The sequence below is a fragment of the Triticum urartu genome, chromosome 6A (genome assembly GCF_056163025.1).
Source record: "Triticum urartu cultivar PI428250 chromosome 6A, HENAU_Tu73, whole genome shotgun sequence".
In the NCBI taxonomy this organism is placed as follows: Eukaryota; Viridiplantae; Streptophyta; class Magnoliopsida; order Poales; family Poaceae; genus Triticum; species Triticum urartu.
The window spans coordinates 441,584,076-441,608,334 of record NC_141878.1 but is presented as its reverse complement, the minus strand read 5'-3'; positions in this window follow the sequence as shown (position 1 = coordinate 441,608,334).

The window sequence follows — 24,259 nt, the reverse complement described above, 5'->3', positions numbered from 1 at the left end:
ACGAAGTCTTCAATCTTGTATCTTCATAGTCCAATAGTCCGGCCAAAGGATATAGACCGGCTGTCCGGAGACCCTCCTAATCCAGGACTCCCTCAGTAGCCCCTAAACCAGGCTTTCAATGATGATGAGTCCGGCGCGCAGTGTTGTCTTCGGCATTGCAAGGCGGGTTCCTCCTCCGAATACATCACAGAAGAATTTGAATACAAGGATAGTGTCCGACCCTGCAAAATAAGTTCCACATACCACCATAGAGAGAACAATATTTCCACAAATCCAATTTGCTGACTTGTTTTGGCAACACAACATTACGCCATGGCCCCGTGATTATTCGAACTGTTTCCTTTAACTAGCCCCGCACATAACGCGAGGCAGTTTTTTGACATGTCTTGTCAAAGCAGAGATCGTGCCCCCTTATCACGGGATTCTCATCAATACAGGCGTGGGTAACCCAACCGCGCCATCGATTACGGTGCTTGGGGGATAAGCGAGTTTTACCAGGCTAGTGGGGACACATAGTTTCATCCGCCCATATAAAGGGATAAGGATTCACCTTTTCATCCATGCCTTCTTCCTCCTTTGCTCATCCATTTTCGCACACTCGAGCTCCAGCGCCCATGTTCGCACTTCCCACCTCAACCTTCTCCAACCATGTCCAGATCGGGAGGCAGGTGGATGGTATCCTCCATCACGGAGGGACACATCAAGAAGCCGAGGAGAGCCGGATACCTGCCCGACGACATCGCGCACCGGCTCCCAGATGAGGGGCAGCTCATCCCCACCCCCAGGCCCCATGAGAGGGTAGTGTTCCTTACCCATTTCCTCCGTGGACTGGGATTCCCTCTCCACCCATTCGTCCGGGGGCTCATGTTCTACTATGGCCTGGATTTCCACGATCTGGCCCTGAACTTCATCCTCAATATCTCGGCGTTTATCGTCGTGTGCGAGGCCTTCCTCCGCATCCAGCCCCACTTCGGCTTATGGCTGAAGACCTTTAATGTCAAGCCGAAGGTAGTGAGCGGCCGCCAGGCGGAGTGCGGAGGCGCCATGTTGGGCAAGATTCCCAACGTCACCTGGCTCGAGGGCTCCTTCATGGAGACCGTAAAGGGGTGGCAATCGGGGTGGTTCTATATCACCGAGCCGCGTGACCCCGAATGGGCAGCGGCCCCCGAGTTCCGATCTGGCATCCCCACGCGGCTCACCTCCTGGCAAGAGAAGGGCCTGTCCTGGGGTAGTTCGGTAGAGCTGACCGGACTCCAAACATGTATCCAAAACATGGTGAGCAAGAAGCTCAAACTCATCAACATAGTCCAGGTCATGCTCATCCGCCGAATCCTCCCGTGTCAACGACAGGCTTTCAATTTGTGCGAGTTCGACCCGGCCCAGCACCAAACTCTGAACATGCTCTTCGACACAACACACGAGGATGCCTGGAAGGTGCTATTCAAGGGCGCCGAGGTCCCTCCCTCCCTCACCGAGGACTGCGGGCTAAGCACGAAGCGCCGAGCGCATTCGGTGAGTTCTATACATCCAGTAGGATATTTTATTTCCCCTAGCTTAATTACGCGCGGGGTCTGATCTCCATCCCTTTGACAGGACTGGGTGGAGACGTCGGGGCAGATTAACTGTCCGGCCCCTCTGCCCGAGGACACTGCGGACGCTCTCCTTACAGAGATGCTGACTCCGGCCCCATATAAGGTGCCGGAGAAGACCAAGAAGGCCAAGGGAACCCGAAAGAGTTCCCGACGCTAGGCGTCATCGGACTCATCGTCCGATAACTCTGCGACATACTCCTCCCCCGAAGACGAGGAGGAGGAAGAAGATGATCCCCCTTCAGTTGGGGGAGACAAGAAAAGGAAGGCCGCCCCAACTGGGGAGGCCAAAGGGTCCAAGAAGGGAAGGACTCTCCTTCTAGACAGTTCCACCATCACCGAAGGCGAAGACGAGTGGCTGCTCAGGGACAAGCCCCTGGTGAAGTCGTAAGTATTCAGATACCAAAGTAACTCATAGCATTCCTTTGTCGCACTACTTCCCCTAACGCCGAATATGATTATGCAGGCCGCCACGAGCCCATATCGATGTATTGTCCGACAGCTCCCTAGGCTCATCGGATATGGATAGCGATCCACTTCCGACCGCCAACTCCCCTTGCCCTGCAGACGACGCCGAGGTATTGTCTCAAGAGGCACCGGGTCGAGGGGAGACAGTCCCAAAGGCACCTCAAGGCGACCTTCCGGACTCCGGGAGCAGAGGGAACAAGGCCCCTGAGGGCTCCGAGTTCGGCCCTCAGCCGAACACCGCGCCGGAACCTCCAGTGGTTCCGGACTCGGGCAGGCGGCCTCCTTCCAAGAGGGGCAAGACGCCTGTGCCGGTGACCTCTGTCCATCCAGAGGCGCCGGACAATCTGCTGGGAGCGCTTCGCAGCGCTTCCATCGACGAGGAGCACCGTACTATTATGAGTGCGGTGGTCCAGAAGGTTCAGTCCGCCAAGAGCGGATTGACTGAAGCCTGTGCCAGCCTTCTAACAGGCTTTGAGGTAAGTGTTTAAAATATAGGAAAAATATTACCGCATAGACAGTAGCCCCTGATGCTTTGTTCGGTGTTCACAAAGAAAAGCCGAATAGAGGATCAAACAATATCACAGGAGTCTAATATAAGTATGTCAATATGCGTATGCAGGCTTTGCTGCTGGCATCTTCTGCACTGACTGTGGAGGTCGCCGCACTGAAGCAGGACCTTAAAGGGTCCAAGGACGAGCTCGTCCTTGCCAAGAGGCAGCTCGTGGAGAACAAAGGTAAGTAGTACCTAGTCTATGGATATGTATAAAAAGAATGCGATTGACAGGATCATCATGAATTTGCCAAGGGCCACGACCGAAGTGGCGACCCTAAAGCAAGCATTGTCCGAGGCCGAAGATAAAGCGGCCAAGGAGCGCACCGAGCGGGAAAGGCAAGAGGCTCGGGTGGGCGAGGTGCAGCAAGAGCTCCAGGCTCTCGTGACGAAGCACAAGGCGTTGGAGCTTGACTCGAAGACGCGAGAGTCTGAGCTTGCCGCGGCCCTCGAGAGCGCAAAGAGTGCCAAGGCCGAAGCCCAAAAGGCCCTCCAGGAGATTGACGCGATGAAGAAAATAGCGGCGGGTAAGGCATTCTATATGCAAAGCAAGCATGTGAAAGTAAATTACCTATTACTTACCCGAATCCGGAGCTCTCCAGGAGCATTCGCAGATTTGCCCCACAGCATGTCGGATGCCGCACAGTTTTACCAGGCCGAGGAGGGAAGCTCAACGGAGAAGCTGTTCTGGTCTCAGTATACTGGGACCAAACACCCGGTGCCTATGAGCGACCAGCTGAAGCAGCTGGTCGAGCTACACAAGGCGGCCGAACAGGCCATGAAGGGCTTTATAGTCCGGCTGTGGCCTGGCGACGCCCTTCCGAACAGCTACTTTGGCCTGGTGAGGCGGCTTGTGGATGCCTGCCCATGGCTGGAAGTCGTCAAGCGGTCCGTCTGCATCAAAGGTGCACGCCGGGCTTTCGCCCGTGTGAAGGTGCAATGGGCCAAGCTAGACGCCGTGAAGCTGATCAAGGAAGGACCACCGCGGGGCAAGGAGCATCGCACCCCCGAAATTTATTATGAGGGTGTCCTGAAGGGTGCCCGTCTTGTAGCGGACGAATGTCCAAAGGATGTAATATTTGAGTAAACTTGCTCGTGTGATCCTGTATGATGAAAACTTGTTTCATATGCGCTATGCAACATTTGTTTGAATTTAAAATATTACCTTCTGTTTGGCTGTTTATCCAATCTGAGAGATGGCTAGTCCTCGGCTTCTGCCCCCATGCCGCGAGTGCTGGGGTGTTCGGGATAAACCTGAGCACTCTTGTTCCCGTTTTTGGGTCCTTCGAGGGAGGTGCTCAGCACAGCGAACAAGGCAACCGGACTAATAATGCTTTATCACTCTCACTTAGCCATAGAATTCTATAATTTTAAATTTCGGCGAAGCCCCTGGTATTCGGAAGGCCGAATTCGGGGCGCGATACACGCCTTTAAGCCGGACAGGACCGGCTCCTCGCTCTAAGCGGCATAAGTCTTTAGGGACTCGAAACCTCGCCGAACTGCGACCAATCTCTCGCCTTATCATGACAGTCAGTTTTAGCTTTCTCTACTGAGGTGCTTAGCCCAGCAGAACTGGGGCACAATCGCAGTAGTTCTCCTAGTGCTACCTTAGTCGATAGAGCGGAACATAAGGTACCAAAACATAGGAGCCGGGCAAACCCAACATTTGACCAAAGACATGATTCGGAGCTGATGCATATAATGCTATAAGTTCGGGGTGCAGCACTTGTGAAAATGTTCGGACTTCTCACACCATAATGTGGGGTACTTAAGCCCCTGGTGTATTGGCCGTACCAAAGTGTACGGTTGCAAGGCGTCATTAATGAACACATATATATAACAAGAATGCAATAATAGTCGTAATGTTATGCATTGTTTATTCAAAAAGGTGCATTAAAGCAGAATGATACAGATAGTGCGATACGCAAAAAGTAGGACTATGTCCCTTTCAAGGGCAAGCTGAGGAATAGTATTAAAGCAAATATTTCACTCGTTATCGTAATCCACCTAGGAGTTCTGTGGTGTGACGTAGCTTTCTGCCTCCTTGGTTGCTGCATCATGTGTTCGGCAATCATGCGGCCGGACAGGGTTTCCAGAGATTAAAGTCCTGAAAGAGGAAAATAACAAAGCAGGAAGCCCCTAGTGCGGTTTAAGCCGCGTATTGGGGCGTGCCGTAGTTGTGCCCCCCTCCCCGCCTGTGCCCATGGTATTTTTAATGCGTAATTATGTACACGTGGCACGAATTTCGCCGTTTGGCTTGGGCCGGGGTGGGGGCCGCATTGCTACGCGAGCTCAGATCGTGCCGGGCGGTCTAGTTGCCGATTACTCCTAGCGCACTTGAAGGTGTCCGGGTCTTGAAACGCCGAACTAGTGGATTGCCTTGAGAGGCTGCTTTGCGCTTCTGCTGCGAGGGCCGCAGTGTGCTCCTCCGTGCGGAGAGAGCGCTCTGTGTTTCCATTAACTGTGATGACCCCCCGAGGTCCTGGCATCTTTAGCTTGAGGTATGCATAATGCGGTACCGCATTGAATCTTGCAAATATGATTTGACCGAGCAGTGCATGATAGCCACTGCGGAACGGGACTATATCGAAGATTAATTCTTCACTTCGGAAGTTATCCGGGGATCCGAAGACCACTTCCAATGTAATTGAGCCTGTGCAATGGGCCTCTACACCTGGAATGACGCCTTTAAAGGTCATTTTTGTGGGTTTGATCCTTGAGGGGTCTATACCCATTTTGCGCACTGCGTCCTGGTAAATCAGGTTTAGGCTGCTGCCGCCATCCATAAGGGCTCGAGTGAGGTGAAATCCGTCGATGATTGGGTCTAGGACCAGTGCGGCGAATCCGCCATGACGGATACTAGTGGGATGGTCCCTGCGATTGAAGGTTATCGGACAAGAGGACCATGGGTTGAACTTTGGGGCGACTGGCTCCAACGCATATACGTCCCTGAGCGCACGCTTCCGCTCCCTCTTAGGGATGTGGGTTGCGTATATCATGTTCACCGTCCGCATTTGTGGGGGGAACCTCTTCTGTCCTCCGGTGTTCGGCTGCTGGGGCTCTTCCTCGTCATCTCTATGTGGCCCCTTATCTTTGTTTTCAGCAATTAACTTGCCGGCCTGCTTGAATACCCAACAATCCCTATTGGTGTGGTTGGCTGGCTTGTCGGGGGTGCCGTGTATTTGACACGAGCGATCGAGTATGCGGTCCAAACTGGACGGGCCCGGAGTGCTTCTTTTAAATGGATTTTCCGCTGACCGGGTTTAGAGCCATTGAATCCGGCATTGACTGCCATATCCTCGGTATTGTCGCTGTTAATGCGGCGCTTATGTTTATTTCGACGTGACCTGCCATTGCCGTCCTTGGTATCCGGAGTACCATGGTTCTTTGATATGTTATTACTGCGAGCCAGCCAGCTGTCTTCTCCCGCACAAAAGCGGGTCATGAGTGTGATGAGGGCTGCCATAGATTTCGGCTTTTCCTGACCAAGGTGCCGGGCTAGCCACTCGTCGCGGATGTTGTGTTTGAAAGCTGCTAGGGCCTCTGCATCCGGCAGTCGACGATTTGATTTTTCTTTGTTAGGAACCGAGTTCAGAATTGCCTGGCCGATTCTTCTAGTTGCTGAATTATGTGGCTTAAGTCATCGACATCTGGTGGACGCACATAAGTGCCCTGAAAGTTGTCGAGGAATGCGGCTTCCAGATCTTCCCAACAGCCAATGGACTCTGCCGGCAAGCTGTTAAGCCAATGCCGCGCTGGTCCTTTGAGTTTTAGTGGGAGGTATTTGATGGCGTGTAAGTCATCACCGCGGGCCATGTGGATGTGGAGGAGGAAATCCTCGATCCATAACGCAGGATCTGTTGTGCCGTCGTATGATTCAATATTTACGGGTTTGAAACCCTCTGGGATTTGATGATCCATTACTTCATCTGTGAAGCATAAGGGGTGTGCGGCGCCTCTGTACTGGGCTATATCACGACGTAGCTCCAATGAGTCTTGCCCGCTGTGTGCGGCCCAGCTGGATTTACTTTTACTGTATCCGGCGTGACGTTTATCGTCTCGCATAGTGGCGCGCCCTCGTGATCCGTAGATCGATCTTGAATGTTTTGCTTTGTCCTCCAATACGTCTCGTAGGTCTGGCATATTTCCCCATGCCTTTTTATTTGAATGGCGTCGGGGTGCAGGCTGAGCTTTTGGCTGGAACGCCTCTCTGTCGCGGCCACGAGGTGGCCGATCAGCCGCGTCATACGCTTCTTCCTCCAGTTGGGGTAGCAACCTGCATTTTGGGTAACTCTTGGAGGGGCGCTCGAGTTTATATTCCTCGGCCGCGAGGACTTCAGTCCATCTATCAGCTAGCAGATCTTGATCAGCTTGAAGCTACTGCTGCTTTTTCTTAAGGCTATTTGCCGTGGCTATAAGCCGGCGCTTGAAGCGCTCTTGGTCGGCGGGATCCTCTGGCACGACGAATTCGTCATCTTCGAGGCTTGCCTCGTCTGCGGAGGGGGGCATGTAATTATCATCCTCCGCCTGTCCATCTGCCGCTCTCTCTGGAGGGATGGCTCCTCCATCCTCCTGCTCTAAATCTTGCTAGAGGGGATTGTTGCCATCTTCGGCACTATCCGGAGTGTTATTATCTCCTGTGCCGGTATCAACACTTTTGCTTTGGCGGGACTTAGAGCGGCGCCGCTGACGTCGGCGCTTGGGTTGCTTCTTGGAGGGGTCATCCTCCGCTGTCTCATCACCATTACCTTCTTTGGGTGTGTCCACCATGTATATATCGTATGATGAGGTGGCTGTCCAATGCCCTGTGGGTAGTGGTTCCTCTTCGTCTCCTGCATCGTCGTCCATACCGTTGATGTCTTCGGAGTCAAAGTCGAGCATGTCGGTTAAGTCGTTGACAGTGGCTACTTAGTGGGTGGTGGGTGGGCAGCGAATTTCTTCGTCATCCGCATCCCAATCCTGCTGGACATAGTTTGGCCAGGATCCTCCTGACAAGGAGAGAGACCTTAATGAGTTCAGTATGTCACCAAAGAGCGAGTGCTGAAAAATATCCGCGGAGGTAAACTCCATGATCGGCGCCCAATCGGATTCGCTAGGAACGGGCACAGGCGGTTCAGAGTACGTGGCCGGAGAAGGGTCCGACAGTCTGACAACACGGCTCTCGCATAGGGTAAGGTCGATGTTCGGCTCGATCGCCGCTGAGGGTAAGGCCTTTGTGGCGGGGTCCATCCACCCGTCCATGGACGGCACAACTGGCTCCGAATTGAGGGTCGGAGCGACTGCTGGTGCGATGTCTTGAACACTGTCTGATGGTAGAGCTAAATCGTACTCATCGTGACCGCGTGGCGCACAAGGCAGAGGCTCGAATCCGTCGAAGATCAAGTCTCCGCGGATATCGGCCGTGTATTTAAGCATCCAAATCTGACCTGGTGGCCAGGGGCCTAACTTTCGATCTGCTCCAGATGGCCAAGCGAGTTGGCCCGCAGTGCGAAGCCACCGAACACAAAGATCTGTCCGGGGAGAAAAGTCTCACCCTGGAATGCATCGCTATCGATGATAGTAGGAGCCATCAAGCCTAACGACGACGACACAGAGGAACTCTCAATGAAAGCACCAATGTCGGTGCCAAAACCGGCGGATCTCGGGTAGGGGGTCCCGAACTGTGTATCTAAGGCGAATGGTAACAGGAGGCAGGGGACACGATGTTTTACCCAGGTTCAGTCCCTCTTGATGGAGGTAAAACCCTACGTCCTGCTCGATTTATTCTTGATGACATGGGTATTACAAGAGTTGATCTACCACGAGATCAGACAAGCTAAACCCTAGAAGCTAGCCTATGGTATGATTGTATGTTATTGTGTCCTACGGACTAAAACCCTCCGGTTTATATAGACACATGAGAGGGTTAGGGTTACACAAGGTCGGTTACAAAGGAGGAGATATCCATATCCGTACTGCCTAGCTTGCTTTCCACGCCAAGTAGAGTTTCATCCGGACACGAGACGAAGTCTTCAATCTTGTATCTTCATAGTCCAATAGTCCGGCCAAAGGATATAGTCCGGCTGTCCGGAGACCCCCTAATCCAGGACTCCCTCAATGGGTACTTGGTATGTCTTGACTTGGCGTAGATCTTCCCGGCAACGGCGCCAGAAATCCTTCTTGCTACCTCTTGAGCATGCATTGGTTTTCCCTGGAAGGGGAAAGGGTGATGCAGCAAAGTGGCGTAAGTATTCCCCTCAGTTTTTGAGAACCAAGGTATCAATCCAGTAGGAGACAACGCACAAGTCACCTAGTACCTGCACAAACAATCAAGAACCTCGCAACCAAAGCGATAAAGGGGTTGTCAATCCCTTCATGGTCACTTGCGAAAGTGAGATCTGGTAGGGATAGTAAGATAAATATTTTTGGTATTTTGTTGTATAGATTGGAAAGTAAAGATTGCAAAATAATAAACGAGATGCGATAATAAAAGAGATGCAATATAATAAGAAAGAGACTCGGGGGCCATAGGTTTTACTAGTGGCTTCTCTCATGATAGCATGTATTACAGTGGGTGAACAAATTACTGCCGAGCAATTGATAGAAAAGTGCAAAGTTATGAAGATATCTAAGGCAATGATCATGAATATAGGCATCACGTCCGTGTCAAGTAGATCAAAATGATTCTGCATCTACTACTATTACTCCACACATCGACCGCTATCCAGCATGCATCTAGAGTATTAAGTTCATAAGAACAGAGTAACACATTAAGCAAGATGACATGATGTAGAGGGATAAACTCAAGCAATATGACATAAACCCCATCTTTTTATCCTCGATGGCAACAATACAATAAGTGCCTTGCTGCCCCTACTGTCACTGGGAAAGGACACCGCAAGATTGAACCCAAAGCTAAGCACTTCTCCCATTGCAAGAAAGATCAATCTAGTAGGCCAAACTAAACCGATAATTCAAAGAGACTTGCAAAGATATAAAATCATGTATATAAGAATTCAGAGAAGAAACAAGTAATATTCATAGATAATCATGTTCATAAACCCACAATTCATCAGATCTCGGCAAACACACCGCAAAAAGAGTATTACATCGAATAGATATCCAAGAACATCGAGGAGAACTTTGTATTGAAGATCAAAGAGAGAGAAGAAGCCATCTAGCTAATAACTATGGACCCGAAGGTCTATGGTAAACTACTCACGCTTCATCGAAGAGGCTGTGGTGTTGATGTAGAAGCCCTCCATGATCGATTCCCCCTCCGGCAGATCACCGGAAAAGGCCCCAAGATGGGATCTCACGGGTACAGAAGGTTGCGGCGGTGGAAAAGTGGTTTCGTGGCTCCCCCTGATGTTTCTAGGGTATAAGAGTACATATAGGTGAAAGAAGTATGTCGGTGGAGCTCCGTGGGGCCCACGAGGTTGGGAGGCATGCCTACCCCCTGGGCGTGCCCTCCTGCCTCGTGGCCGCCTCACGGAGTTCCAGACTTCCACTCCAAGTATCTTGGTTTGCTTTCGGTCCAAGAAAGATCATCACGAAGGTTTCATTCCGTTTGGTATTCCTTTTCTATGAAACACTGAAATAGGCAAAAAAAATAGAAACTGGCACTGGGCCTCCGGTTAATATGTTACTCCCAAAAATAATATAAAAAAGCATATTGAAGCCCATTAAACATGCAGAACAGATAATATAATAGCGTGGAACAATAAAAAATTATAGATATGCTGGAGACATATCAATGGGTCATGTCCATTACATCATTCTCCTAATGATGTGAGCCCGTTCATCAAATGACAGCACATGTCTACGGTTAGGAAACTTAACCATCTTTGATTAACGAGCTAGTCTAGCAGAGGCATTATAGGGACACTTTGTTTTGTCTATTTATCCACACATGTATCAAGTTTCTGGTTAATACAATTCTAGCATGGATAATAAACATTTATCATGATATAAGGAAATATAAAATAACCACTTTATTATTGCCTCTAGGGCATATTTCCTTCAGTCTCCCACTTGCACTAGAATCAATAATCTAGTTCACATCGCCATGTGATTTAACGCCAATAGTTCGCATCACCATGTGATTAATAGTTCACATCGCCATGTGACCAACACCCAAAGGGTACTATGGTGTGATCATGTTTTGCTTGTGAGAGAGGTTTAGTCAATGGGTCTGCCACATTCAGATCTGTATGTATTTTGCAAATTTCTATGTCTACAATGCTCTGCACAGAGCTACTCTAGCTAAATGCTCCCATTTTCAATATGTATCCAGATCCAGACTTAGAGTCATCTAGATTGGTGTCAAAGCTTGCATCGACGTAACTCTTTATGACGAACTCTTTATCACCTCCATAACCGAGAAATATTTCCTTAGTCCTCTTAGGATAATTTTGACCATTGTCCAGTGATCTACTCCTAGATCACTATTGTACTCCCATGCCAAACTCATGTTAGGGAACGCAGTATTTCAAAAAAATTCCTACGATCACGCAAGATCTATCTAGGAGATGCATAGAAATGAGAGGGGAGAGTGTGTCTACGTCCCCTCGTAGACCGAAAGTGGAAGCGTTAAGTAACGCGGTTAATGTAGTCGAACGTCTTCGCGATCCAACTGATCAAGTACCGAACGCACGGCACCTTCGCGATCTGCACACGTTTAGCTAGGTGATGTCCCTCGAACTCTAGATCCAGCTGAGGCCAAGGGAGAGTTTCGTCAGCACGACTGCGTGGTGACGGTGATGATGAAGTTACCGATGCAGGGCTTCGCCTAAGCACTACGACAATATGACCAAGGTGGAAATCTGTGGAGGGGGCACCACACACAGCTAAGAAATAAACTTGTGTGTCTATGGGGTGCCCCCCTCCCCCGTATATAAAGGAGTGGAGGAGGGGAGGGCCGGCTTCCTATGGCGCGCCCCAAGGGGGGATTCCTACTCCTAGTAGGAGTAGGTTTCCCCCTTCCCTAGTTGGAGTAGGAGAACAAGGAAGAGGGAGAGGGAGAGAAGGAAAGGGGGGCCGGTGAGGGAGTCTTGGACTAAGGGGTCCTCGGGTGTCCGATCTATTGGATATGGGCCGGACTGATGGGCCGTAAGGATACAAAGACCGAAGACTCAGCTCGTGTCCGGATAGGACTCTCCTTGGCGTAGAAGGCAATCTTGGCGATCAACTATGAAGATTCCTTTCTCTGTAACCGATCTTGTGTAACCCTGGATCCCTCTTGTGTCTATATAAACCGGAGGGCTAGGTCCGTAGATAGCCCGGATAATCATAATCATAGCCAGGCTATACTTTTAGGGTTTAGCCATTACGATCTCGTGGTAGATCAACTCTTGTAATACTCATATTCATCAAGATCAATCAAGCAGGAAGTAGGGTATTACCTCCATAGAGAGGGCCCAAACCTGGGTAAACATTGTGTCCCCCATCTCCTGTTACCATCGATCCTAGACGCATAGTTCGGGACCCCCTACCCGAGATCCACAGGTTTTGACACCGACATTGGTGCTTTCATTGAGAGTTCCACTGTGCTGTCCTCAAAAGGTTTAATGGCTCCTTCAATTATCCATAACGATGCTGTCCAAGGGGAAGTCTTCCTCCCCGGACAGATCTTCGTGTTCGGCGGCTTCGCACTATGGGCCAACTCGCTTGGTGATGTCTACTACACAACCTTATTCTTGTAGACATTGTTGGGCCTGTTGGGGAACGTTGCAGAAAACAAAAATTTTCCTACTCGTTTCACCAAGATCCATCTAGGAGTTCATCTAGCAACGAGTGATCGGATGCATCTACATACCTTTGTAGATCGCGAGCGGAAGCGTTCAAAGAACGGGGATGATGTAGTCGAACACGACGTGAATCAAATCACCGGAGATCCTAGCACCGAACGGACGGTGCCTCCGCGTTCAACACACGTACGGAACGGTTGACGTCTCCTCCTTTCTTGATCCAGCAAGGGGGGGGGGAGAAGTTGATGAAGATCCAGCAGCACGACGGCGTGGTGGTGGATGCAGGGCGTCACAGTAACAGGGCTTCGCCGTGTACTACGAGGGAGAGATGTAACAGGGGAGAGGAAAGCACCAAAGGCTGAGGTATGAAGTCCTCCCTCTCCTCAACTATATATAGGAGGGCCAAGGGGGGGGGGTTGCGCCAGCCTAGGAGATCCAATCTCCTAGGTGCGGCGGCCAAGGGGAGGTTTCCCTCCCCCCAAGGCACCTAGAGGTGCCTTCCACCATTGGGACTCTTCCCTTAAGTGGAACCCTAGGCGCATGGGCTTTTGGGGCTGGTGCCCTTGGCCCATCTAGGCCAAGGCGCACCCCCTACAGCCCATGTGGCCCCCGGGACCCCTCCGGTGGTCCCGGTACAATACCGATAACCCCGAAACTTGTCCCGATGGCCGAAACAGCACTTCCTATATATAATTCTTTACCTCCGGACCATTCCGGAACTCCTCGTGACGTCCGGGATCTCATCCGGGACTCCGAACAACATTCGGGTTACTGCATATACATATCTTCATAACCCTAGCGTCACCGAACCTTAAGTGTGTAGACCCTACGGGTTCGGGAGACATGCAGACATGACCGGGACGACTCTCCGGTCAATAACCAACAGCGGGATCTAGATACCCATGTTGGCTCCCACATGATCCACGATGATCTCATCGGATGAACCACGATGTCGAGGATTTAATCAACCCCATATACAATTCCCTTTGTCAATCGGTATGTTACTTGCCCGAGACTCGATCGTTGGTATCCCAATACCTTGTTCAGTCTCGTTACCGGCAAGTCACTTTACTCGTACCGTAATGCATGATCCCGTGATCAACCACTTGGTCACCTTGAGCTCATAATGATGACGCATTACCGAGTGGGCCCAGTGATACCTCTCCGTTATATGGAGTGACAAATCCCAGTCTCGATCCGTGTCAACCCAACAGACACTTTCGGAAATACCTGTAGTGCACCTTTATAGTCACCCAGTTACGTTGTGACATTTGATACACCCAAAGCACTCTTACGGTATCCGGGAGTTACACGATCTCATGGTCAAAGGAAAAGATACTTGACATTGGAAAAGCTCTAGCAAACGAACTACACGATCTTGTGCTATGCTTAGGATTAGGTCTTGTCCATCACATCATTCTCCTAATGATGCGATCCCGTTATCAATGACATCCAATGTCCATAGCCAGGAAACCATGACTATCTGTTGATCAACGAGCTAGTCAACTAGAGGCTTACTAGGGACATATTATGGTCTATGTATTCACACGTGTATTACGATTTCCGGATAATACAGTTATAGCATGAATAAAGACAATTATCATGATCAAAGAAATATAATAATAATACTTTTATTATTGCCTCTAGGGCATATTTCCAACAGTCTCCCACTTGCACTAGATTCAATAATCTAGTTACATTGTGATGAATCGAACACCCATGGAATTCTGGTGTTGATCATGTTTTGCCCTAGGGAGAGGTTTAGTCAACGGATCTGCTATATTCAGGTCCGTATGTACTTTACAAATCTCTATGTCTCCATCTTGAACATTTTCACGAATGGAGTTGAAGCAACGCTTGATGTGCCTTGTCTTCTTGTGAAACCTGGGCTCCTTGGCAAGTGCAATAGCTCTAGTGTTGTCACAAAAGAGTTTGATTGGCCCCGACGCATTGGGTATGTCTCCTAGGTCGGTGATGAACTCCTTCACCCATATTGCTTCATGTGCTGCCTCCGAGGCTGCCATGTACTCCGCTTCACATGTAGATCCCACCATGACGCTCTGTTTGCAGCTGCACCAGCTCACTGCTCCACCATTCAACATATACACGTATCCGGTTTGTGACTTAGAGTCATCCAGATCTGTGTCGAAGCTAGCGTCGACGTAACCCTTTACGACGAGCTCTTCGTCACCTCCATAAACGAGAAACATTTCCTTAGTCCTTTTCAGGTACTTCAGGATATTCTTGACCGCTGTCCAGTGTTCCTTGCCGGGATTACTTTGGTACCTTCCTACCAAACTTACGGCAAGGTTTACATCAGGTCTGGTACACAGCATGGCATACATAATAGAACCTATGGCTGAGGCATAGGGGATGACACTCATTTCTTCTATATCTTCTGCCGTGGTCGGGCATTGAGCCGAGCTCAATCTCACACCTTGCAAAACAGGCAAGAACCCTTTCTTGGACTGATCCATTTTGAACTTTTTCAAAATCTTATCAAGGTATGTGCTTTGTAAAAGACCTATGAGGCGTCTTGATCTATCTCTATAGATCTTGATGCCTAATATATAAGCATCTTCTCCAAGGTCCTTCATTGAAAAACTCTTATTCAAGTAGGCCTTGATGCTGTCCAAGAGTTCTATATCATTTCCCATCAAAAGTATGTCATCTACATATAGTATGAGAAATGCTACAGAGCTCCCACTCACTTTCTTGTAAACGCAGGCTTCTCCATAAGTCTGCGTAAACCCAAATGCTTTGATCATCTCATCAAAGCGAATATTCCAACTCCGAGATGCTTGCACCAGCCCATAAATCGAGCGTTGGAGCTTGCACACCTTGTTAGCATTCTTAGGATCGACAAAACCTTCTGGCTGCATCATATACAATTCTTCCTTAAGGAAACCATTAAGGAATGCCATTTTGACGTCCATTTGTCATATTTCATAATCGTAGAATGCGACAATTGCTAACATGATTCAGACGGACTTCAGCTTCGCCACCGGTGAGAAAGTCTCATCGTAGTCAACCCCTTGAACTTGTCGATAACCCTTAGCGACAAGCCTAGCTTTATAGATGGTCACATTACCATCCGCGTCTGTCTTCTTCTTAAAGATCCATTTATTTTCTATGGCTCGCCGTTCAACGGGCAAGTCAGTCAAAGTCCATACTTCGTTTTCATACATGGATCCTATCTCGGATTTCATGGCTTCTAGCCATTTGTTGGAATCCGGGCCCGCCATCGCTTCTTCATAGTTCGAAGGTTCACCGTTGTCTAACAACATGATTTCCAAGACAGGGTTGCCGTACCACTCTGGTGTGGAACGTGTCCTTGTGGACCTTCGAATTTCAGTAGGAGCTTGATCAGAAGTATCTTGATCATCATGAATAACTTCCTCTCTAGTCGGTGCAGGCACCTCAGGAACATTTTCTTGAGTTGCGCCATTTACCGGTTCAAGAGGCAATACTTCATCAAGTTCTACTTTCCTCCCACTTACTTCTTTCGAGAGAAACTCTTTCTCTAGAAAGGATCCATTCCTGGCAACAAAGATCTTGCCTTCGGATCTGAGGTAGAAGGTATACCCAGCAGTTTCTTTAGGGTATCCTATGAAGACGCATTTTTCCGACTTGGGTTCGAGCTTTTCAGGTTGAAGTTTCTTGACATAAGCATCGCATCCCCAAACTTTTAGAAACGACAGCTTAGGTTTCTTCCCAAACCATAATTCATACGGTGTCGTCTCAACGGATTTCGACGGAGCCCTATTTAAAGTGAATGCGGCAGTCTCTAAAGCATAGCCCCAAAAAGATAGCGGTAAATCGGTAAGAGACATCATAGATCGCACCATATCTAATAGAGTGCGATTATGACGTTCGGACACACCGTTACGCTGAGGTGTTCCAGGCGGCGTGAGTTGTGAAACTATTCCACATTTTCTTAAGTGTGTGCCAAATTCGTGACTCAAGTATTCTCCTCCACGATCTGATCGTAGAAACTTGATTTTCCTGTCACGTTGATTTTCAACCTCACTCTGGAATTCCTTGAACTTTTCAAAGGTTTCAGACTTGTGTTTCATTAAGTAGACATACCCATATCTACTCAAGTCATCAGTGAGGGTGAGAACATAACGATAGCCACCGCGAGCCTCAACACTCATTGGACCGCACACATCAGTATGTATGATTTCCAATAAGTTGGTTTCTCGCTCCATTGTTCCTGAGAATGGAGTCTTGGTCATTTTTCCCATGAGGCATGGTTCACACGTGTCAAATGATTCATAATCAAGAGACTCTAAAAGTCCATCTGCATGGAGCTTCTTCATGCGTTTGACACCTATGTGACCAAGGCGGCAGTGCCACAAGTATGTGGGACTAACATTATCAACCTTACATCTTTTGGTACTCACACTATGAACATGTGTAGTAATACGCTTGAGATTCATTAAGAATAAACCATTGACTATCGGAGCATGACCATAAAACATATCTCTCATATAAATAGAACAACCATTATTCTCGGATTTAAATGAGTAGCCATCTCGTATAAAACGAGATCCTGATACAATGTTCATGCTCAAACATGGCACTAAATAACAATTATTGAGGTTTATAACTAATCCCGTAGGTAAATGTAGAGGTAGCGTGCCCACGGCGATCACATCGACCTTGGAACCATTCCCGACGCGCATCGTCACCTCGTCCTTCGCCAGTTTCCGTTTATTCCGCAGCTCCTGCTGTGAGTTACAAATATGAGTAACGGCACCGGTATCAAATACCCAGGAGTTACTACGAGTACTGGTAAGGTACACATCAATTACATGTATATCAAATATACCTTTGGTGTTGCCGGCCTTCTTATCCGCTAAGTATTTGGGGCAGTTCCGCTTCCAGTGACCCTTCCCTTTGCAATAAAAGCATTCTGTCTCAGGCTTGGGTCCATTCTTTGACTTCTTCCCGACAGCTTGCTTGCCGGGCGCAGCAACTTCCTTGCCGTCCTTCTTGAAGTTCTTTTTACCCTTGCCCTTCTTGAACTTAGTGGTTTTATTCATCATCAACACTTGATGTTCCTTCTTGACTTCTACCTCTGCTGATTTCAGCATAGCAAATACTTCAGGAATGGTCTTTACCATCCCCTGCATATTGAAGTTCATCACAAAGCTCTTGTAGCTTGGTGGAAGCGACTGGAGGATTCTGTCAATGACCGCGTCATCCGGGAGATTAACTCCCAGCTGAGTCAAGCGGTTATGTAACCCAGACATAGTGAGTATGTGCTCACTGACAGAACTATTTTCCTCCATCTTACAGCTGAAGAACTTATCGGAGACTTCATATCTCTCGATCCGGGCATGAGCTTGAAAAACCATTTTTAGCTCTTCGAACATCTCATATGCTCCATGTCTCTCAAAACGTTTTTGGAGCCCCGGCTCTAAGCTGTAAAGCATGCCGCACTGAACGAGGGAGTAGTCATCAGTACGTGCCTGCCAAGCGTTCATAGCGTCTTGGTTCTGTGGGACGGGTGGATCACCTAGCGGTGCTTGTAGGACATAATCTTTCTTGGCAACTATGAGGATGATCCTCAGGTTCCGGACCCAGTCCGTATAGTTGCTGCCATCGTCTTTCAGCTTGGTTTTCTCTAGGAACGCGTTGAAATTGAATACAACGTTCGCCATTTGATCTACAAGACATATTGTAAAGATTTTAGACTAAGTTCATGATAATTAAGTTCATCTAATCAAATTATTAATGAACTCCCACTCAGATTAGACATCCCTCTAGTCATCTAAGTGTTACACGATCCGAGTCGACTAGGCCGTGTCCGATTAACACGTGAGACGGACTAGTCATCGTCGGTGAACATCTTCATGTTGATCGTATCTTCCATACGACTCGTGTTCGACCTTTCGGTCTCTGTGTTCCGAGGCCATGTCTGTACATGCTAGGCTCGTCAAGTTAACCCTAAGTGTTTTTGCATGTGTAAAACTGTCTTACACCCGTTGTATGTGAACGTAAGGATCTATCACACCCGATTAACACGTGGTGCTTCGAAACGACGAACTGTAGCAACGGTGCACAGTTAGGGGAGAACACTTCTTGAAATTGTTGTAAGGGATCATCTTATTTACTACCGTCGTTCTAACTAAACAAGATGCAAAACATGATAAACATCACATGCAATCAAATAATAATAGTGACATGATATGGCCAATATCACATGGCTCCTTTGATCTCCATCTTGGGGCTCCATGATCATCCTGTCACCGTCATACTCATCGACATGTAAGTTGTGATTCCTTGTACAATAGCATGAACATCTCATACATCACATATAGATCATTCATCATTCATCACAACTTTGGCCATATCATATCACAAAGCACTTGCTGCAAAAACAAGTTAGACGTCCTCTAATAGTTGTTGCAGGTTTTACGTGGCTGAAGTAGGGTTCTAACAAGAACGTTTTCTTACCTACGTGAAAGCCACAACGTGATTTGTCAACTTCTATTTACCCTTCATAAGGACCCTGTTCATCGAATCAGCTCCAACTAAAGTAGGAGAGACAGACACCCGCCAGCCACCTTATGCAACTTGTGCATGTTTGTCGGTGGAACCGGTCTCACGTAAGCATACGTGTAAGGTTGGTCCGGGCCGCTTCATCCCACAATTCCGTTGAAGCAAGATAAGACTAGTAGCGGCAAGAAAGTTGACAACATCAACGCCCACAACAAATTGTGTTCTACTCGTGCAAGAGAACTACGCATAGACCTAGCTCATGATGCCACTGTTGGGGAACGTTGCAGAAAACAAAAAATTTCCTACTCGTTTCACCAAGATCCATCTAGGAGTTCATCTAGCAATGAGTGATCGGATGCATCTACATACCTTTGTAGATCGCGAGCGGAAGCGTTCAAAGAACGGGGATGATGTAGTCGAACACGACGTGAATCAAATCACCGGAGATCCTAGCACCGAACGGATGGTGCCTCCGCGTTCAACACACGTACGGAACGGATGACGTCTCCTCCTTTCTTGATCCAGCAAGGGGGGGGGGGAGAAGTTGATGAAGATCCAGCAGCACGACGTCGTGGTGGTGGATGCAGGGCGTCACAGTAACAGGGCTTCGCCGTGTACTACGAGGGAGAGATGTAACAGGGGAGAGGAAAGCACCAAAGGCTGAGGTATGAAGTCCTCCCTCTCCTTAACTATATATAGGAGGGCCAAGGGGGGGGGGTTGTGCCAGCCTAGGAGATCCAATCTCCTAGGTGCGGCGGCCAAGGGGAGGTTTCCCTCCCCCCCAAGGCACCTAGAGGTGCCTTCCACCATTGGGACTCTTCCCTTAAGTGGAACCCTAGGCGCATGGGCTTTTGGGGCTGGTGCCCTTGGCCCATCTAGGCCAAGGCGCACCCCCTACAGCCCATGTGGCCCCCCCGGGACAGGTGGCCCCACCCGGTGGGCCCCGGGACCCCTCCGGTGGTCCCGGTACAATACCGATAACCCCGAAACTTGTCCCGATGGCCGAAACAGCACTTCCTATATATAATTCTTTACCTCCGGACCATTCCGGAACTCCTCGTGACGTCCGGGATCTCATCCGGGACTCCGAACAACATTCGGTTTACTGCATATACATATCTTCATAACCCTAGCGTCACCGAACCTTAAGTGTGTAGACCCTACGGGTTCGGGAGACATGCAGACATGACCGGGACGACTCTCCGGTCAATAACCAACAGCGGGATCTGGATACCCATGTTGGCTCCCACATGCTCCACGATGATCTCATCGGATGAACCACGATGTCGAGGATTTAATCAACCCCGTATACAATTCCCTTTGTCAATCGGTATGTTACTTGCCCGAGACTCGATCGTTGGTATCCCAATACCTTGTTCAGTCTCGTTACCGGCAAGTCACTTTACTCGTACCGTAATGCATGATCCCGTGATAAACCACTTGGTCACCTTGAGCTCATAATGATGATGCATTACCGAGTGGGCCCAGTGATACCTCTCCGTTATATGGAGTGACAAATCCCAGTCTCGATCCGTGTCAACCCAACAGACACTTTCGGAAATACCTGTAGTGCACCTTTATAGTCACCCAGTTATGTTGTGACGTTTGATACACCCAAAGCACTCTTACGGTATCCGGGAGTTACACGATCTCATGGTCAAAGGAAAAGATACTTGACATTGGAAAAGCTCTAGCAAACGAACTACACGATCTTGTGCTATGCTTAGGATTAGGTCTTGTCCATCACATCATTCTCCTAATGATGTGATCCCGTTATCAATGACATCCAATGTCCATATCCAGGAAACCATGACTATCTGTTGATCAACGAGCTAGTCAACTAGAGGCTTACTAGGGACATATTATGGTCTATGTATTCACACGTGTATTACGATTTCCGGATAATACAGTTATAGCATGAATAAAGACAATTATCATGATCAAAGAAATATAATAATAATACTTTTATTATTGCCTCTAGGGCATATTTCCAACAGGGCCTCCAAGTGCAGAGGTTTGTAGGACAGTAGCAAATTTCCCTCAAGTGGATGACCTAAGGTTTATCGATCCATGGGAGGCGTAGGATGAAGATGGTCTCTCTCAAACAACCTTGCAACCAAATAACAAAGAGTCTCTTGTGTCTCCAACACACCCAATACAATGGTAAATTGTATATGTTCACTAGTTCGGCAAAGAGATGGTGATACAAGTGCAATATGGATGGTAGATATAAGTTTTTGTAATATGAAAATATAAAAACAGCAAGGTAACAAGGGGTAAAAGTGAGCATAAATGGTATTGCAATGCTAGGAAACAAGGCCTAGGGTTCATACTTTCACTAGTGCAAGTTCTCTCAACAATAATAACATAATTAGATCATATAACTATCCCTCAACATGCAACAAAGAGTCACTCCAAAGTCACTAATAGCGGAGAACAAACGAAGAGATTATGGTAGGGTACGAAACCACCTCAAAGTTATTCTTTCTGATCGATCTATTCAAGAGTTCGTACTAGAATAACACCTTAAGACACAAATCAACCAAAACCCTAATGTCACCTAGATACTCCAATGTCACCTCAAGTATTCGTGGGTATGATTATACGATATGCATCACACAATCTCAGATTCATCTATTCAACAAACACAAAGAACTTCAAAGAGTACCCCAAAGTTTCTACCGGAGAGTCAAGATGAAAATGTGTGCCAACCCCTATGCATAAGTTCATGAGGTCATGTAACTCGCAAGTTGATCACCAAAACATACATCAAGTGGATCACGTGATATCCCATTGTCACCACAGATAAGCACATGCAAGACATACATCAAGTGTTCTCAAATCCTTAAAGACTTAATCCGATAAGACAACTTCAAAGGGAAAACTCAATCCATCACAAGAGAGTAGAGGGGGAGAAACATCATAAGATCCAACTATAATAGCAAAGCTCGCGATACATCAAGATCGTGCCGAATCAAGAACACGAGAGAGAGATCAAACACATAGCTACTGGTACATACCCTCAGCCCCGAGGGTGAACTACTCCCTCCTCGTCATGCATAGCACCGGGATGATGAAGATGGCCACCGGAGAGGGATTCCCCCCTCTGGCAGGGTGTCGGAACGGGTCTGGATTGGTTTTCGGTGGCTACAGAGGCTTCTAGCGGCGGAACTCCCGATCTAGGTTATTTTCTGGAGGTTTCTGTATTTATAGGAATTTTTGGCGTCGGTCTCATGTCAAGGAGGTGCCCGAGTCATCCACGAGGTAGGCCCACGCACCCGGGGCGTGGGCGCACCCCCACCCTCATGGACGGCCCGGGACTCTTCTGGCCCAACTCTTTTACTCCGGGGTCTTCTTTTGGTCCATAAAAAATCGTTAAAAATTGGCACGTCAATTGGACTCCATTTGGTATTCCTTTTCTGTAAAAGTCAAAAACAAGGAAAAATACAGAAACTGGCACTGGGCTCTATGTTAATAGGTTAGTCCCAAAAATCATATAAAATAGCATATAAATTCATATAAAACATCCAAGGTTGATAATATAATAGCATGGAACAATCAAAAATTATAGATACGTTGGAGACGTATCAAGCATCCCCAAGCTTAATTCCTGCTCGTCCTCGAGTAGGTAAATGATAAAAAAAGAATTTTTGATGTGGAATGCTACCTAACATATTTATCCATGTAATTCTCTTTATTGTGGCAAGAATATTCAGACCCATAAGATTCAAGACAAAAGTTTAATATTGACATAAAAATAATAATACTTCGAGCATACTAACTAAGCAATTATGTCTTCTCAAAATTACATGGCCAAAGAAAGCTTTATCCCTACAAAATCATATAGTTTGGTCATGCTCCATTTTCATCACACAAAAATGCTCTCATTGTGCACAACCCCGATGACAAGCCAAGCAATTGTTTCATACTTTAGTGATCTCAAACTTTTTTCAACTTTCACGCAATACATGAGCGTGAGCCATGGACATAGCACTATGGGTGGAATAGAATACGATGATGGGGGTTATGTGGAGAAGACAAAAAAGGAGAAAGTCTCACATTTACGCGGCTAATCAACAGGCTATGGAGATGCCCATCAATTGATGTCAATGTGAGGAGTAGGGATTGCCATGCAACGTATGCACTAGAGCTATAAATGTATGAAATCTCAACAAAAGAAACTAAGTGGGTGTGCATCCAACTTGCTTGCTCAGGAAGACCTATGGCATTTGAGGAAGCCCATCGTTGGAATATACAAGCCAAGTTCTATAATGAAAAATTCCCACTAGTATATGAAAGTGACAAAACAAGAGACTCTCTATGAAAAAGATCATGGTGCTACTTTGAAGCACAAGTGTGGAAAAAAGGATAGTAACATTGCCCCTTTTTATTTCTTTTTTTGTTTCCTTTTTTTGGGGCCTTTCTTTTTTTATTTGGCCTTTCTTCTTCTATTTTGGAACAATGCTCTATTAATGATGATCATCACACTTCTATTTATTTACAACTCAATGATTACAACTCGATACTAGAACAAAGTATGACTCTATATGAATGCCTCCGGCGGTGTACCGGGATGGTCAATGAATCAAGAGTGACTTGTATGAGAAATTATGCATGGTGGCTTTGCCACAAATACGATGTCAACTACATGATCATGCAAGGAAATATGACAATGATGAAGCATGTCATAAATGAAACGGTGGAAAGTTGCATGGCAATATATCTCGGAATGGCTATGGAAATGCCATAATAGGTAGGTATGGTGGATGTTTTGAGGAATATATAAGGAGGTTTATGTGTGACAGAGCGTATCATATCACGGGGTTTGGATGCACCGGCGAAGTTTGCACCAACTCTCAAGGTGAGAAAGGGCAATGCACGGTACCGAAGAGGCTAGCAATGATGGAAGGGTGAGAGTGCGTATAATCCATGGACTCAACATTAGTCATAAAGAACTCACATACTTACTGCAAAAATCTACATGTCATCAAAAACCAAGCACTACGCGCATGCTCCTAGGGGGATAGATTGGTAGGAAAAGACCATCGCTCGTCCCCGACCGCCACTCATAAGGAAGACAATCTAAGAACACCTCATGTTTCAAATTTGTTACACAACGATTACCATACGTGCATGCTACGGGACTTGCAAACTTAAACACAAGTATTTCTCAAATTCACAATTAATCAACTAGCACACTCTAATATCACCACCTTTATATCTCAAAACAATTATCAAGTATCAAACTTCTCATAGTATTCAATGCACTCTATATGAAAGTTTTTATTATACCCATCTTGGATGCCCATCATATTAGGACTAGTTTCATAACCAAAGCAAATTACCATGCTGTTCTAAAAGACTCTCAAAATAATATAAGTGAAGCATGAGAGTTCATCTATTTCTATAAAATA